We start from the raw sequence: 15,615 nt of genomic DNA on the forward strand, positions 1-15,615 counted from the left end.
CTTGTGATCTTAGAACAACGCTAGGCTCAAAAGGTTCTTCATTCAAATGATCCTGTGCTATTGGTTGATGGGCCTTGTATCAGGCTGTGGACTAGGAGGAAGGCTTCTGGGTAGGCTTCCTCCAATCTGCTGCCTCTCTCCTGTGACTCCGAACGGCCCCTAAGACCTCCGCTTCCTGTCTGGCAAAGGCAGCCGGACAGACTCAGATTCCTGCCTGTCCCTCCAGGCCTAGTTTCAGGCCTGAAATAAATTAGTAATTGGCACATTCCTGGAGCTCCATTCATTTCCCACACCAGGAAGTGGCTTTCTCAGATTGGAGGGGTCTCGATGATTCCTTCCGGAACTACAGTCGGTCCTGGTGTCTGAAGGAGGACTACAAAAGCAAGAAGTCGTTCTTTGGGACTTTAGACCAGTAAATCAAATCCATAACATAGTACTTTAACCACAAGCTAGCTTTTCCTCAGCCCAGAATCTGCACTGTGGCTGGGTAACAGGAGAGAGGCTATTCCACCAACTACATTAACCTTCAAGGCAGTAGAAAGATCTCTAGCCTCCATGGAAGAAAGATGACATAGAAGAGTCATAACAAAAAGTTTCATCCCAGGAATGCAGACCACTGCAAGTGCTCATGGGAAAATACTTGAGTGATCTAAAGTGACGTCTTCAAGACCCCAGGCCCTTATGTCACTTAACTTCCCAATCTATTCACAAGCCATAGATAGACGAAGTCTGTCAAATAAACATCCCACCAAGGTTTTCACCCAAAGAGATTTCAACAAAGAATTCTCATGGACAACCAACTCCAAACCAAGAGCCGGGAAATAGAACTCAGGTCACCTTCTCATCTCTACAGGCATCCCAAACAAGCCCCCAGAAATCTGAAGCCATTTTGCCCCTGATTCTCCATTCTCTCGATGTAGTGCAACTATAAAGATGTCTGTTTACAGATGGGCCACTGTTATAGGATATTTGAACCTGTTTCTAGTTAGGGTGGGGTTCAGCCCTTAGCATTCACCTTTAATCCCAAACAATGAAGGTGAAGTTAGTTTGCAGAAGGAAGCACCCATGTTTGAAAGTGATGCCTAGGGGTTGGGGATTTAGCTCCATGGTAGAGCACTTGCCTACCAAGCACAAGGCCCTGGGTTCGGTCCCCAGCTCCAGAAAAAAAAGAAAAAGAAAAATGAAAGTGATGCCTAATTGAATGGCAGGAAAAGTGACCAATCAGAGAAAGATTTTACAGAGTAGGATATGCCCAGCTCTCAGGAGAAGAGAGGAAAGGGAAGCTACATAAGAGAGAGACAGACAGTACAGGAGGAAGAGAGTACAGCACAGGAACACAGTAGAGTTCATGGAGAGCAGCACCGTGGAGTTGAGAGGGAGAGTGGAGCAGCACAGAGAGGGAGAAGGAGGCAGTTTTACCAGGAGAGTTTTACAGAGACAGAGTGAAGAGAGAACAAGCTACACACAGGGAAAGACCGAAAGAACAAGAGATTGAGAAGGAGCCAGAAGACTAGAGAAATTGCTAGAGTTAATTTGAGGCCAAGCAGAGCACTTCAGAGGCTGAGAGAGAAGCCAGATTGAATCCGTCAGCTGGGAGAGAGTTTGAACCAGAACGGATGAGTTGAACCAGCCACCCAGAGCTCAGAAAGAACAAGAAAGGGTCAGCTTACTCAGCAGCAAGTCTGAGAGGCTGAAAACATTCTAGGCCTAGATAAGACTGTACGGAGTCTAGAAGCTTCCAGGTCTAGGCCTAGGTTAGCAGACTGAGGCAGGAAGTCTCCAAGAAGACAATTGCATCAGGAGAATAAAAGTTACATTTACAGGCCATTTCTTAGGACTTCTTACTGGAACCAGATGATGCACTTGGCTATGTGGTTCTCCTTTCCAGAGCCAGGGCCCCTCCCCAGCCCAGTGGCTGTAGAGACCAGAGATCCATCATGAAGCGCAGAGCAACAGGAGGTAAGGTATGTGGTACGTTGGTTCGGCAGCCAGTATGAAATTCGGTGCAGTGGCTTGCTGGCCATTATACATCAGCCGCTTGCAGACGCAGCATCTTGACTAAATAAAATGACCAAAATTAATGGAAAATGTTTTCACGCATCCACAGACAAATACTCATGGACAAGCTCTCCAGACTCTTCTATGACATGATGGCGGGAGTGGGAAGTGCTTACCCGGTATGTCATACCCAGCAGACGACCAAGACACACAGGGTGACCGTGAGCACACATCCTCTGAGAAGCCTGGGAACAGAATGAGAGGGAAGGACAAGGGAGAAGGGAAGTCACTGAATGGGGGTGGTCAAGGCCTTACGTGGATTGTTCCAGACAAGTTACATTTACAGGCAAGCTATGGCCCACAGAGAAAGGCATTCCAAACAGAGGGGACAGGCAAGTGTTGGCTTGAACACTGGAAACTACAAGCGTCCAAAGACAGGAGCTAAGTGAGCTCATAAGGAAGCTGGCTAGGGCCAAATCTTGGCTGCCTTGCCAAGGAGGTTGACCTTCATAGAAGGGCACTGAGGTCACTGGAGAAGCTGTTTGGCCGCCAGGAAGAACACAACTTCAACCGTGGACACGCAGCTCTTGATGCCTGTCTTGTGCCCTAATTGCAGTCTCTCTCAGAGAAGCCATGAATAAATATTTCACAATGGGATGAGGTCACAGATGATGCCCATGTGTACCGTGACTGAATGAATGGATGCTGCAGACGAAAATCAATTCCATGCTAATGTTAGGGTGGACCAGACAGAGGCAGAAGAGGAAAAGAGACTAATTCATATGAGAGATAGGTGCCAAAGCCAAGAATTCTGGCAATTAATTTAAATATTTTATTTCATTTAACCTTCAAAACAAATCCAAAAGATGTAAAATGATTATTTTTTTTTTTTTGAGGTTTCCTTTAATATGGGGTCTGACTGTGTGAATCCCATGCTGGCTGGGAAGTTTTGATTCTTCTATCGCAGCTTCCTGCTCTCTAGATTAGTAATATGAGTCTCAGGAGGGCCCAACACCAGAAGCCAGAACGGCCTGTGATGGGGCAAGAGTTGTGAAATGGGAAGGAGGAGTCACGGTGACAGTGTGACAGAGGTCGGCTCTATTGCACTTGTGAGTGGACACTGGCTGATGCTGAAAGAGAGAGCACGGGAGGGGACCAACGAAGCAATTAATTAAAATGGGCGTTTGCCAGAAGGATGAGGCTTATAAACAAGACCAGAACAGAAACAGGATGCCTTCCCAGAATCCATTGCTGCATGGCGGTGCTCTGGGAGCTTCTCATATACCAGCACCGCCCTAAGTCTGTTACCTGTTTCCTTAATCTTTTCTTCAGTCCTCCAGTTATGTTGTTGTCGTTGCTGTGTCTTAGATGGTAAATGTGCTGGACAGCTTTAACTGTTAATGCAATCTAGACTCAGAACCGTTAACGTAATACAATGCAACCTCACAAGGAAAGGGTCTCAGTGAGGGACTGCCTAGAGCAGGCTGGCCTGGGGAAGTCTGCGGTGGGAGATTGTCTTTCTTACATTAACTAATTAAGGTGGGAAGACCCAGCCCACTGTGGGCGGCACTATCCCTTAAGTGTGTGGGTCAAAGACTTTAAAAGAGTAGAAAGGGGGCTGACTGCAAGTACACATGTGCTCGTTCTCTCTTCTATTGACTGTGGTTATAACATGATGAACTCCCGCTTGACTTCCCCACAATGATAAACTGTAACCTGGAATTGTAAGCCAAATAAACCGTTTCCTCCTAAGTTTTTTTGTTTGTTTGTTTGTTTTTTGTTTTTTGTTTTGTTTTGTTTTGTTTGGTGGGGGGAATGTTTTGTCAAAGCAACAGAAACAAACCTGGGGTGGTTGAATGATTTTCTGAGGGGATTCCTGAGACCAATTCAGACTATCCACGTTTGCAAAGTGCAAACTACTTTTTATAGCAGCGCTAAAGTGTTACCTTAGGCGGGCTTTCCCAGCAATGGCATAGAATCAACCGCAAGTGAAAACAAAAACTGAAGGTGTGACACCAGGCTGGACCAGGAAAGGGTGAGGAGCCAAGTTGTAGATTCTTAATAAAGCGGTAGAAATCACCAGGTCTATTACCTTTCAATACACATTTTTTTCTGTTGTAGTTTGTGTGACAAGATGAAGGGTAGGCACGAATGTCCTTGTCACGGCTAACGTGAAGTCCCTTGAAGAAGCACTTGCAAACCTATCTGAGTTACATGTTCTACTAGCTGCTTATTTCTAGGAAAATTAGGCATGACTCAGAGAGAGGCCAAAACCAAACCAAACACAAAACACAAAAAACACCACCACCACCACCAACAACAACAACGAAAACAACAGTTATTTATGTTTGGGACCTAGGCAAACACTCATTTTTTCAAGAGTAAGCAAAGTTTGCCTGTTTAGGAAAACTGCTGTTAAAACCTTTTGCCAGCGATAAAACACAAACTTTCATGCAAAAGTAGAGTTTTGAGAAGTGCGTATCTGCTGCTAAGAATTTAGTAGCTTCTCAACCCTTAAAGACCTTGCAGTAGCGCCCACGGCTGTATCAAAAGAAAAAGAAGTCTGAGTTGTTTCATGTCGCATAGTGAAAACCATCAATGTCTGAAGAATCATCGTATTTTAGTGTGTGACACTGTTCCTACGGAGGTATAAACAAACACCCACTCAGCCCCATATAGGAAACCCAAGACAGATCAAAGGATAGATAACCACCACCAAAGTCCAACACGGAGAACCAATGAGTTTTATTGTCATTACCTCCAGGAGTACAGTGAGGCGTTACTTACTGGAGTGGAAACGACTCAAAGACAGCAGACAGCTGCGTCACGAAGGCCCAGCCAAGCGCAGATAGCTGCTCCTAAAAGCTGGAAATTCTGAGCGTGCTGCACAGCCTGCAGGCGCCCCCATAGCTTGGAGAGCATCTCTTTCAGGCCGCATAGATGGCCTGAGGCTCTTACGGGCTGCTCTCTGCCCCCTTTCAGGCAACTCTGTTGATCTGAGCTTCTAAGGCAGCAGTTCTCAACCTTCCTAATGCTACAACCCTTTAATACAGTTTTTTGTGCTTTGATAATCCCCAGCCATAAAATTATTTGCATTGCTACTTCATAACTGTAAGCTTGCTACTGTTGAATCCTCATGTAAACATCTGTGCTTTCTGATGGTCTTAGAGATCCCTGTGAAAAGATTATGATGATCCCTGTGAAAAGGCCATACCTATCCCAAAGGGGTCTCGACCCTCAGGTTGAGAACCACTGTTCTAGGCAGTTTGGCTTTCTGGAGTGTCTTCTAGGTAGCTTGACTGGTCTGAAAGAGTCTCTCAAGCAGTACTTTCTATTTATATGGACTTGTGGGATGCAGGGGTTGTGTATCTGGTCAGTTTCAGGAACTTCCTTAAACCTTTGAGTTGTTTATTTCCCAGGCTTAAGGAGCATCCCTCTAAAATGGAAAGTTTTATATCAAAGGAAATTTCTTACAACATTTGGTGAGAGAGTGATCTCCAAATAACCTATAAAATCACATACAGGTAAAATTTGCACCCAAAGTATAAGACAGGTAAACGGACTTTAAGATAAACTACAAAAAAAAAAAAAAGTAACAGTTATACATTGTAATAAACTTCAGAAATTTCCAATTGTCTCAAGCTTGGCTGTCAAATCAAAGGCTTGATGAAATACTTTTTAACTTCTCTCAACTGAACAGCTGCATGAAGCTGGATTTTTTTTTTCATCTAAAATAATATATCACAGCAGGTAAAATAAAAAGATCAGTTTGGGAATGCCCCTGTTCTAGAAAATCAGACACCAAAGAGACTTATGAACTATAAACCAATGAACTTTCTCACTAACTTTGTCTCTAGCAAAGAGTGTTTTTCACAAACATACAATATACTAACATGAAACAGTCACTATTCCAATTTTTAATGAATTGATCAATGTGTTTAAATTTCTTGGTTTTGTGTCTAACACACCCAATATTCCCAGAATCGGAACACTTACGAGAAAAACCCTTTGGAATCCTCAATATTGTTTCAGAATACAGAGGAGGTCCTGACACAGTTCAGGACACACAGCTTGTGACTTGAAGTCAATCTGAGCCCCACCCCAAGCCCTTTCCCTCACTTGCTGGGTGCTAAGTGCCACCACATTCTCTTTCAGAGATGTTGTATTTGAAGGACTTGGTTTGCCAGAAGCCCATTTTGGTTCACAGTCATTCAGTTACAGAATTAAAAATAACAGTAGAGGGGTTGGGGATTTAGCTCAGTGGTAGAGCGCTTGCCTAGGAAGCGCAAGGCCCTGGGTTCGGTCCCCAGCTCCGAAAAAAAGAACCAAAAAATAAATAAATAAAAATAAAAAAATAACAGTAGATAGTTAAATGGGCACCATTACACAGAGCTATACAAAGTTATATTATATACAACTCCAGATAACCCAATTTAACATAACATTAGTTATGCTGAGTCTGCTGCTGTGCTGAACCCACATTCTAGCCCAACCATCCATTGTTAGGGACCAGGCTGCCTGTCTAGTTAGCTAAGTCCCCCACCATCACTGTGGCATGGGCAGAGGACACTAGAGAGCCAGCATGAGCAATCAAAAGCTACCAGTGTGAGTAAAACAGTTACTTCAGACAACTTGAAGGGCAGGAAGGTACAGCCAATAAGCCAGGGTAGAAGTGGAGCGCTTGCTACTGGTCTATGCAACGCTGACAATCGCCTAGGGCCTCTCTTCCTGCCGACCTGCAAAAATCGGTGTGCCTTCATGCTATAATAAGATCCCCGAAGCAATCAACTTTAAAAGAAGAAATGTTTTGGTTGTTTGGTTTGGTTTGGGGTTTGGTTTGTTGGGGTTCTTTGTTTGTCTCTGGTTTTGAGGCCCTAGTCCAGAGGTCACGGAACCCTATTTTACATGGAAAGAAACGTGGTAAAGTCATAGCAGGAAAGAGACATAGACAGACAGACAGACAGACAGACAGACAGACTGACTGACTGACTGACTGACTGACTGGGGAAGCACTTGCACAGTGATTGTGTGTTAGGCCCTAGATGGTCGTCCCCAGCACCAAAACCAAAACAAACTAATAGCACAGTTTAAAACTATTTTCTCTCTGAAAAGAGACAGTGCTAAATAAATCTCGGGGCATAGAACATCTTGGAGAATGAAGCCTTCAGGAACTCAAAAACACGTTAAGATAGGACAGCAGAGAAAGTCACCTTGTTTCTCAACTGTTTGCCCAGTAATCCATGGCTACTGGGTAACCCTCGGCCATCAGATGAGTAGTTTTGCTCTCACTCTGTGGAACTGATGACTGTGAAACAAAGCAGGGTTAGAAGTCCAGCTGATTTGAACAGCTCTGTGTGTTCATAGAAGAAAGAAACTTCCAGACCTCCAGGATCTTTTTGGGGGAGGAGGGTTAGAATAGAGGCCATAACATGGGGGAGCATCCAGACAGGCAGAGGCATGAAGGAGATATTAACGTGAAGGAAGAGAGATTTGTAAGCGTGTGACCAGACCAGTGTGGCTACAATTAATCCTGTCAGGAAAGCACTGGGAACACTCAGAGGTGACACTGGGAGTGAGAGAATACCAGCAAACCTGGGAAGGTCCCACATCCCAGCCGGAGGAACAGGATTCACACAACTCAGCCCACAGAGATGGTGGCCACAGGGACCTGATGTCCACTTATTCATCCGCAAGAAAAATGTTCGGCTGAGAGACACAGGCATCATTTATTTTAATTGAAGAAACTCAAGGCAAAGCTTGTTTTCTATCTTTCTTTTCCTCCTAAAAATGTATTTTCTCAACTTTAATAACGATAAAATAGCTATGGCATAATAGTCTTACACAAGCGAAAACATCATTTTCAGAAATCACATTTTCTAGACATTAAGTCGAGCAGATGTTGGAAGCATCTTGCTTAAATCAGATTGCTGCGTGTTTTAGGTCTCGAATGGGAGTCTGCTTTGGGCATTAATATCTATCGTTGGAAGAACATAGGGCAAAGGAAAAAGGAAGACTTAAATCTCGGGGGTACATGTTATATGTCTATTTAGGGAAGCCACCATGCTTTATTGAAGGGCGTGGGGGCCAATAATGAAAGGAGAGAGACTGGTCTGGTGAGGTGGCTCAGCAGGCTGGGAGCTTGCAATGGACTCTCCGAGATCCATCTCCAGGACTCCCACAGTAGAAGCAGACAACCAACTTCCACGATTTGTCTTCTGTCCACACACACATACATATATAAGCACATGTATACATATGTACATGCATGCACACATACATGCACACATACATACACACATGCATACATACATGTATACATATATAAGTGCATGCATACATGCATGCATGCATATATACATACACACATGCATACATACCCATATACATATATAAGTGCATGCATATGTACATATATGCATGCATACATACATGCATGCACACATGCATGCATACATACATGTATACATATATAAGTGCATGCATACATACATGAATGCATGCATGCATACATACATGCATACATGTAGAAATGTTAAGACAAAAGCACAGAGAAACACTGAAACAGAGATATGATTATAGACCAGCTGAGACCTCGAGGGAGCAATCCCATCCAGCACTTAAAGGACTTTCATATCAACACATACTATCTGTAGTGCCAACAGAACAAACACCTTCTGCATAAGTTTTTGACATACTAGGCACAGGCAGGGAAATTGAGGCAAGGCTCTAGGGTCCTGGGATACAAGCTTACAAAGGTGTACCACCTCCCATAGCACTGTAGTTTGGATCTGGAGTGTCCCCAAAGACCGGCATGTTCAAGGTACGGTCGCCAGCCTGTGGCCCCATAGTGACGTGGTGGAACCTTTAGGACAAGCCTATGGAAAGGAATAGATCACAGAGGTTGTGCCCTCCACGGGGATTGGGGAACCCTGATCTATCTTCTTGTGTGTCTAGGCCATGAGATGAGTAATTTTGCTCCACAGTGCACTGAGGCCATTATGTGTGGCCTCTGGACAGAGCCGTGAGGCCGGCGGAGCAGGGATTATAATTTCCAATACCGGGAGCCAAAATAAATCTTTATCTCCATAAGTCGATCGTCTCGGGCGTTTGTTACAGTGACAGAAAGCTGACTAGCACAGGGTCTTGAGAGCATGACACTAGTCAAAGTGTCCCCTCGTGAGGACTCCAGGGCAGAGTCCAGAATGTACCAGGGAAAAGTCTAGGCAGATGGCTGTGAGACTTGTCTGTGAGAATCGCAACAGAGGCCAACGAGGAGCTGAAACGCGTTCAAGGCAGAGACCAATGACGTCGTGAAGAACCAGTAGAGCAATTCTGAAGCTTGGTGTATGAATGGCTAAGTCGGTGATTAGAGACATAAGGAAAGAGGCTCATGAACTTAAAATAGTCCGCCTTTCTGTGTTGGATAAATACATTTTGAGTGAAGACGGAATCGGGGAGATATAGGACTACAGTGTGCAGAAGACTAAATGGTACACAGACATTACCCGTGAAAGAACAGGAAAAGAAATTATGACAGATAACGGGAATAAAGAGAACCGCGTGGGGCTGGAGAGATGACCCAGCAGTTAAGAGCACTTGCTACTCTTCCAAAGTTCAGATCTCAGCACCCACTCACAGGTGACTCACAACTATATGTAACTCCTGCTCCAGGGGCTCTAGCGCCCTCTTCTGGCTTCTGCGGTAACTGCATGCAAATGGTGTCCATGAACTCGTATAAACACATAAATAAAAATAAACAATTATTTTAAGGGGAGAGATGAGGGAAGAAGGGGTAGGGAAAGAGAGAATGGCAGACAGGAAAAAATGAATTGGAAACATGTTGGGAGCTGATGGGTTTTGCTTTGTTTTGTTTTCCTGACTACAAGAAACATTTGGTATCTTTTTAAACATCATTTCTCCAACCCTGGCACTAACTAGGTATTTAACGATTCAAAGTGATTTGACATCATCTGCCTGGAGTTAGCATCAGAGCCCACAGATGAAACAGCTCAGTCCTACATGAATGACATTCCTAAGTCCCAGGTCACCTGCAGTTCTAACTGTGGCTATAATTTGAGGGTTCCCATGGCCCTCTTCTCTGGTTCAATAATTTGCTAGAATGCCTCAGAGGGCCCAGACAGGCACTTGCTTTATGCTTATTGTTTGATCGTGGGCCTACAGAGAAAGCAGGGCTCAGAATGAGGTCCAGCGGTATCCTGAGCAGAGAAACAATGTCCCCATATGATGTCCTGCCAGCTGTCAATCAAAAGAAAAAAAAGAAAGAAACTGAAACCGAAGCAAATAAAAAAAAAATCTAGATTTATTTGGTAATAGCACCACAGCGGGAGTAACAGGGCACTGCCAGAAGAATATAAATGCCGTGGTGAACTACGAGTATATTCAAAGACATCGAGACAAGGGGAGAGCTTTAGAGAGAAGAGTAAGGATTATACGAGGTACTCTGGAAGGTAGCTGTGCTCACCTCCGTCCTACCAGCACCGCACCCACACAGCGGATTTACAAACAAGCTCCTGACATCGTAGTCCACGCAAGTTTGATGTCAGCCTGAGGTTGAGCAGGCAAGGTGTCAGAGAGGCTCTCTCAGAGGTCTTTTGTGTACGGAGCCGCTGAGGCTTGTGGGCAAGCCTGTGTTGCTGGCGGTCTGTTGTGACCGTTCCTATCAGGCAACCACACATAAAAGGCCCCCTTTAAACATTTACTGGCTTTATGTAGCTAATAAATGTTGACACGAGCAACTCCGTCTTGAGCCGAACAACGTTCACACGGCGCGCGGATGTGTTTGCCAACGCAGATGCTCTCTGGACCCCGTCCTTTAATCACTCATTGGGCAGAGCTGATTAAATAATTGGCCATTGATGCTTCTTTCATCCTTCTCCCCCTCATCAGAGAAGGTGGAGACGAGGCTGCAAGCCCTGAGGTTTTAATCAAGCCTTGGTCTCTCTGGTTTCTCAGCTCTTGTCCTGACGCTACCCACGGGCCCCCGCTGAGAATGGCTTCATTAGAACCAAACGGGCTCTCAAAACCAATATCACTCCAGGACTGCCAAAGATTTTTAGGAGCTTTGTGCTAGGAATGAGAAATACCATTCTGTGATGTCACAAACCCGACTCGAGCAAGAAAGAAAAGCCGGAAGTAAAGCTCTCAGAGTAGTGAGGGGAACCATGCCCAACAATAGCACGGATTCCCGAGACCGGTGGCTCGGAAGTGCGTGCATTTAGCTTTCCCAGTGCACACTGCAGTACATGGGCCCCCTTGCCAATTTAAATAATTCCTCATCTTATTAGGCAGAGCCTGATAACTTTCCTAGCCCCGATTGCAGCTAAGAAGCAGGGGCATAGAGCCTGCCAATCATCACAGGTGCTCCGAGTCTGAATCAGAAGCAATGGATGCTGCAGGGTACACCCTGTACTGAGTGACGGCTGCAGCAACAGTTGCTACCGAGCATGTGTCCTACAACCTGAAGGGCTGGCAGAAGATCCCCTGGATCCGGTCCTAGAGCGATTTGTAGTTTATCTTTAGCTTCCTGAGCTCCAGACTTGATTCCTGGCCAATCCCCGTGCCTACTGTCCCAGATGATTTGAACTTGGGAATAGCTCTCCTCTCCTTTGTCTCTATCAAGCAGCTAGTGTCTCTTTTCGCTCACCACCTCTGTCCAGGGCTGATCCAAAAAGGCTGTCAGTCATGCGAAGGGCAATATTGTTCAATGGAGCGTTTGATTTGACAGCTTGCTTGGTTGTCACTTCAGGCGGGTGTCCAGTAATTGGGATGAAATCATATGTGGCGTAGAAAAGAAATAAAATTCAAAGCTTATCTACTCACAAGTCTGAAAGTAGGACCATGCCAAGCAACAATACAGCTTTGATGCAGGAAGACTATTTACAAACCATTTGTTGACAGTGGAAGGGTCTGGGGCTAGAGAGGTGGCTCAGGGGTTGAGAACACTTACAGAGGCTACTCTTGCAGGGATCTGGATTCAGTTCCCTGCATCCACGTGGAGGCTCAAAGCCAACTATAATTACAACCCCAGGGTATCTTCTGCCCTCTTCTGGCCTTCTGGGGTACTGCACGCACACACACACACACACACACACACACACACACACACACACACAGAGGCAAAATACCTTTACATATAAAATTTTACAATCTCTTTAAAACATGAGTGCTTGTTTTACTGAGGTAAGACTATTACTTCTCTCTTGCTCTAACAGACAGAAAAGCCCCTCTTAGCCTCAGACAAATGGCACTGGAGAAATCTGATAAGCCAAAAAAACGCACCATATTCTTCTGTGGCACCCTCAACCCAGTCCTATGTGGTAAAATACGTTTGTGGCCAAAATCTTCACGCCCTTCAGCCCTACCTCTTTTGTCCCTGACTTGCCCCACCAGGGACTCAGGACTCCATTTCCTCACACTTGTGGAAGAAAATACTGCAGGGTTTTCAATTTTAATTAATTTGATTTCCCCACCTCTGTCCTGGCGAAGTTCTAGGTTTCCTTTACTAATAAGGTTAAGTCCCTTTATCCATGTTGGGTACAGTCTAAAGATCCCCACAAGAGGTACTTAAACCATGAATGATGCCAGTTCCCATGTAGTATGTTTTTCATAAATTCTATTATATATAAAAAATGTAGTAAGGAGATTAACACAACTAACAATAAAATAAAATGACTATAACAACCTAATGTTAACAAAATTGTTAGCATGCTGGGTACAGTTGCACATGCTTATAATCCCAGTGCTCAAGAGGCAGAAGTAGGGCAGTCATAAGTTCAAGACCACTCTGGGCTCTATGGTAAGTAAGTCTGGTCTTCACAGTGAGCCACCATCTCAAAGGAAAGGAACAGAGGGAGGAATAGGAAAAGAGAAGGAAGAACGTGAAGATCACTACTGTGGTGGGAGATTTGGGGAACATTTTACAGTAAAATACGTTTTTACTTGAACCTAAGTCCAGCAGTGTCACTGCCGTGGGTCTGTCACTGAGATGGCTAGTAACTGATAATTAGGTCAGGAGCCTATATGGTGTGTATATGTTGGACAAAGGGATGCTTCATGCCCAGGTAGGATGGAACACAATGGTAGATATTACATTATATACACAGAATGATATTCAATGTAAAGCAGTCATTGTTTTTCTGGAATTTTCCATTTCATACGAGCGGTTGAGCTCAGGCAAATGATATTCTCACCAGTAGGAGGAGCCACCACATTGCCGTTCCTAATACCTTTAAGCAACACTTTCTAGACCTTTGGATATGGGCCATAAATATTTATGTCTGCCGATGCACCATATGTATGCTGCTATATTAATTATCCATGTATAAAAGCACAGAGATGGAAAAAGAATGTGAATTCTAACGATTTTTTTCCTTCTAGAAGCTGGGGTGCATTCAGCGTGTACATATCCCTGTCATGTTTGTGGCATCGCCACACACTGTGATATTTCTGTTTCAATGCCCTAATTTGCCTTTGAATCTGCATGTGTCTAACACAGTGCTTTAAGAGATTTTTTTTTTTCTGGAGCTGAGGACCGAACCCAGGTCCTAAGCTAAGCAAGCGCTCTACCACTGAGCTAAATCCCTAACCCCAGAGATTTTTTTAAATGAGTGTTTGCTTACATGCATGTATGTGCACCATGTAAGTGTACAGCTTAAGGAGGCCAGAAGAGGGCGCTGGATCCCCTGGAACTGGAGATACAGATGTTTGTGAGCTGCTGGTGGGTGCTGGGAACTGTACCCAGGTCCTCCAGAAGAGTAACCAGTGCTTTTAACCACAGAACCATCTCTGCGGCTTCAGAAAGTGCTTTCTTATTCCTGTAGAAATTAGTTTATACAGCATTAAAAATGGGGATTTAAACATTGATAGAATTTCAAGTTCCGGTGGTTTTTCTCAGTAATGAGGGATTCAGGAGTTCGTGTTATGGGCAGCCTCATCTGAGGAAATCCAGTTTCAAAGTTAAGCCAATTAGTCTTGCCCATGCTCACCACCTAAACTTTCTCTGGCTCTGCTTAACTCATGGAGGCACAAGTGAATTACAACTCAATCCACAATCTAAGGTTATTAAAATAGAGAGATATAGTTTTTCTAAATTGAATATTTGAACATTACCATCTCAGTTAGGATGGGCCATTCATTTGTATACATTTGTATATTTCCCCAAACAAGCCCAAAGCCCAGTTATGTGTGTAGGTCTTGAATAAGAACAAGGAGAAGAATAGAAATATATCTTAGATGCCCACAATTCCCACTTCTGAAAATTCTATTCTGTTTGGGCATTCAAGGCTCAGTGATTTTTCTTACGAGAACTAACCAACTGTGAAATTCTATACAAAACAGGATCTCTAAAAACTACTGCATATTGTGGCCCTCCACTTGCTAAGGAGCCTGGGTGGTGGTGGAATTTAAGAGGTGCAATGCATTATTTTAATAATTAGTTGGGTATGGTCTCCAACGGTGGCCACGTGCTCACTATGTGACTGCTGGTGGGGGGAGGAGCACAATGTGTTGATTCCATGTGAAGCTTTGTAATTTCATGCTTTTTATCTCCCTCGTAGATTTCTCTAAAGTAGCCTTTTAAATTTGAAAGCCAAACTAGTTTGAACAAGATCCGCAAAGGGTCTCTACCGGGTGTATAATTCTTTGTGTTGTTTCTCTTCCCAAGGACAACACTGACTCTACCTGCTGTAGAAAACCTGGGTAGATACACTTGCCACTGGCGGGATACTATTGGGCTGTGGGATACATTAAGGTGAAACCTGGTAGGTTAAATGCTGTTAAAGTATTAGGCTCAGAAAGCAACATTCCAAAGTGGAAATGAAATAGACATCAAAAGAAAGGGACCAAGGAGGAGAAGATGGAGGGGAAAGGCTTTCCCCTGAGTTCTCTTATCTACCTAAAGACCAGATACACTCAAGAGAGCCCAATGCTGCTTCAATCTTTGAGCCGAGATTTCATTAATGGAAGAAGATTAAATTCATCTCACAGAAGAAGCGACTGAAAATTCAACATGACACCAGAGCCTGGGGGACCTTTCCCTCAGGCCACCGTGTGGTCTCCAGGGCACATTCATCCTCAGATCACTTCCTATCTCGCTAAAGCAGTTCTTCTCAACCTTCCTACTTCCCAATTCCCTTTAATACGGTTCCTCATGTTGTGGTGACTGATATGTTTTCTAATACGGCGGCATGATGCGGCAGGAGGGGGTGCCCTAGTTGGCTCATGCTGAGGTATCCCCCCCGCCCCCGCTCCGTACCAGCCATACAACAGGTCTAGTGTAAAATGAAGTCTATATGGGGGTGGGGGGTGAGAAGGGAGTGGAAGCAGAGAAAGAAAGGGGACCGAGAAGGACAGAGAGAGAGAGGGAGAGGGAGAGAGCCAGAGAGGCCAAAAGAGTCCTTTTATAGCAAGCCAGGCTTTACATCGCTGTTGCTAGGTTACTGTTGGGCGGAGTCTAGAATAGACGCTAACAGTGACCCCTTAACTATAAAATTATTCTTCTTGCTACTTCATAACTGTAATTTTGCTACCCTTTTGAGTTGTAACGTAAATATCGAATAAGCAGCATATTTGGTATGTGAATGCTCCAAGGGGGTCGTG

Source organism: Rattus rattus, chromosome 16 (assembly GCF_011064425.1).
Source record: "Rattus rattus isolate New Zealand chromosome 16, Rrattus_CSIRO_v1, whole genome shotgun sequence".
NCBI classification, from domain to species: domain Eukaryota; kingdom Metazoa; phylum Chordata; class Mammalia; order Rodentia; family Muridae; genus Rattus; species Rattus rattus.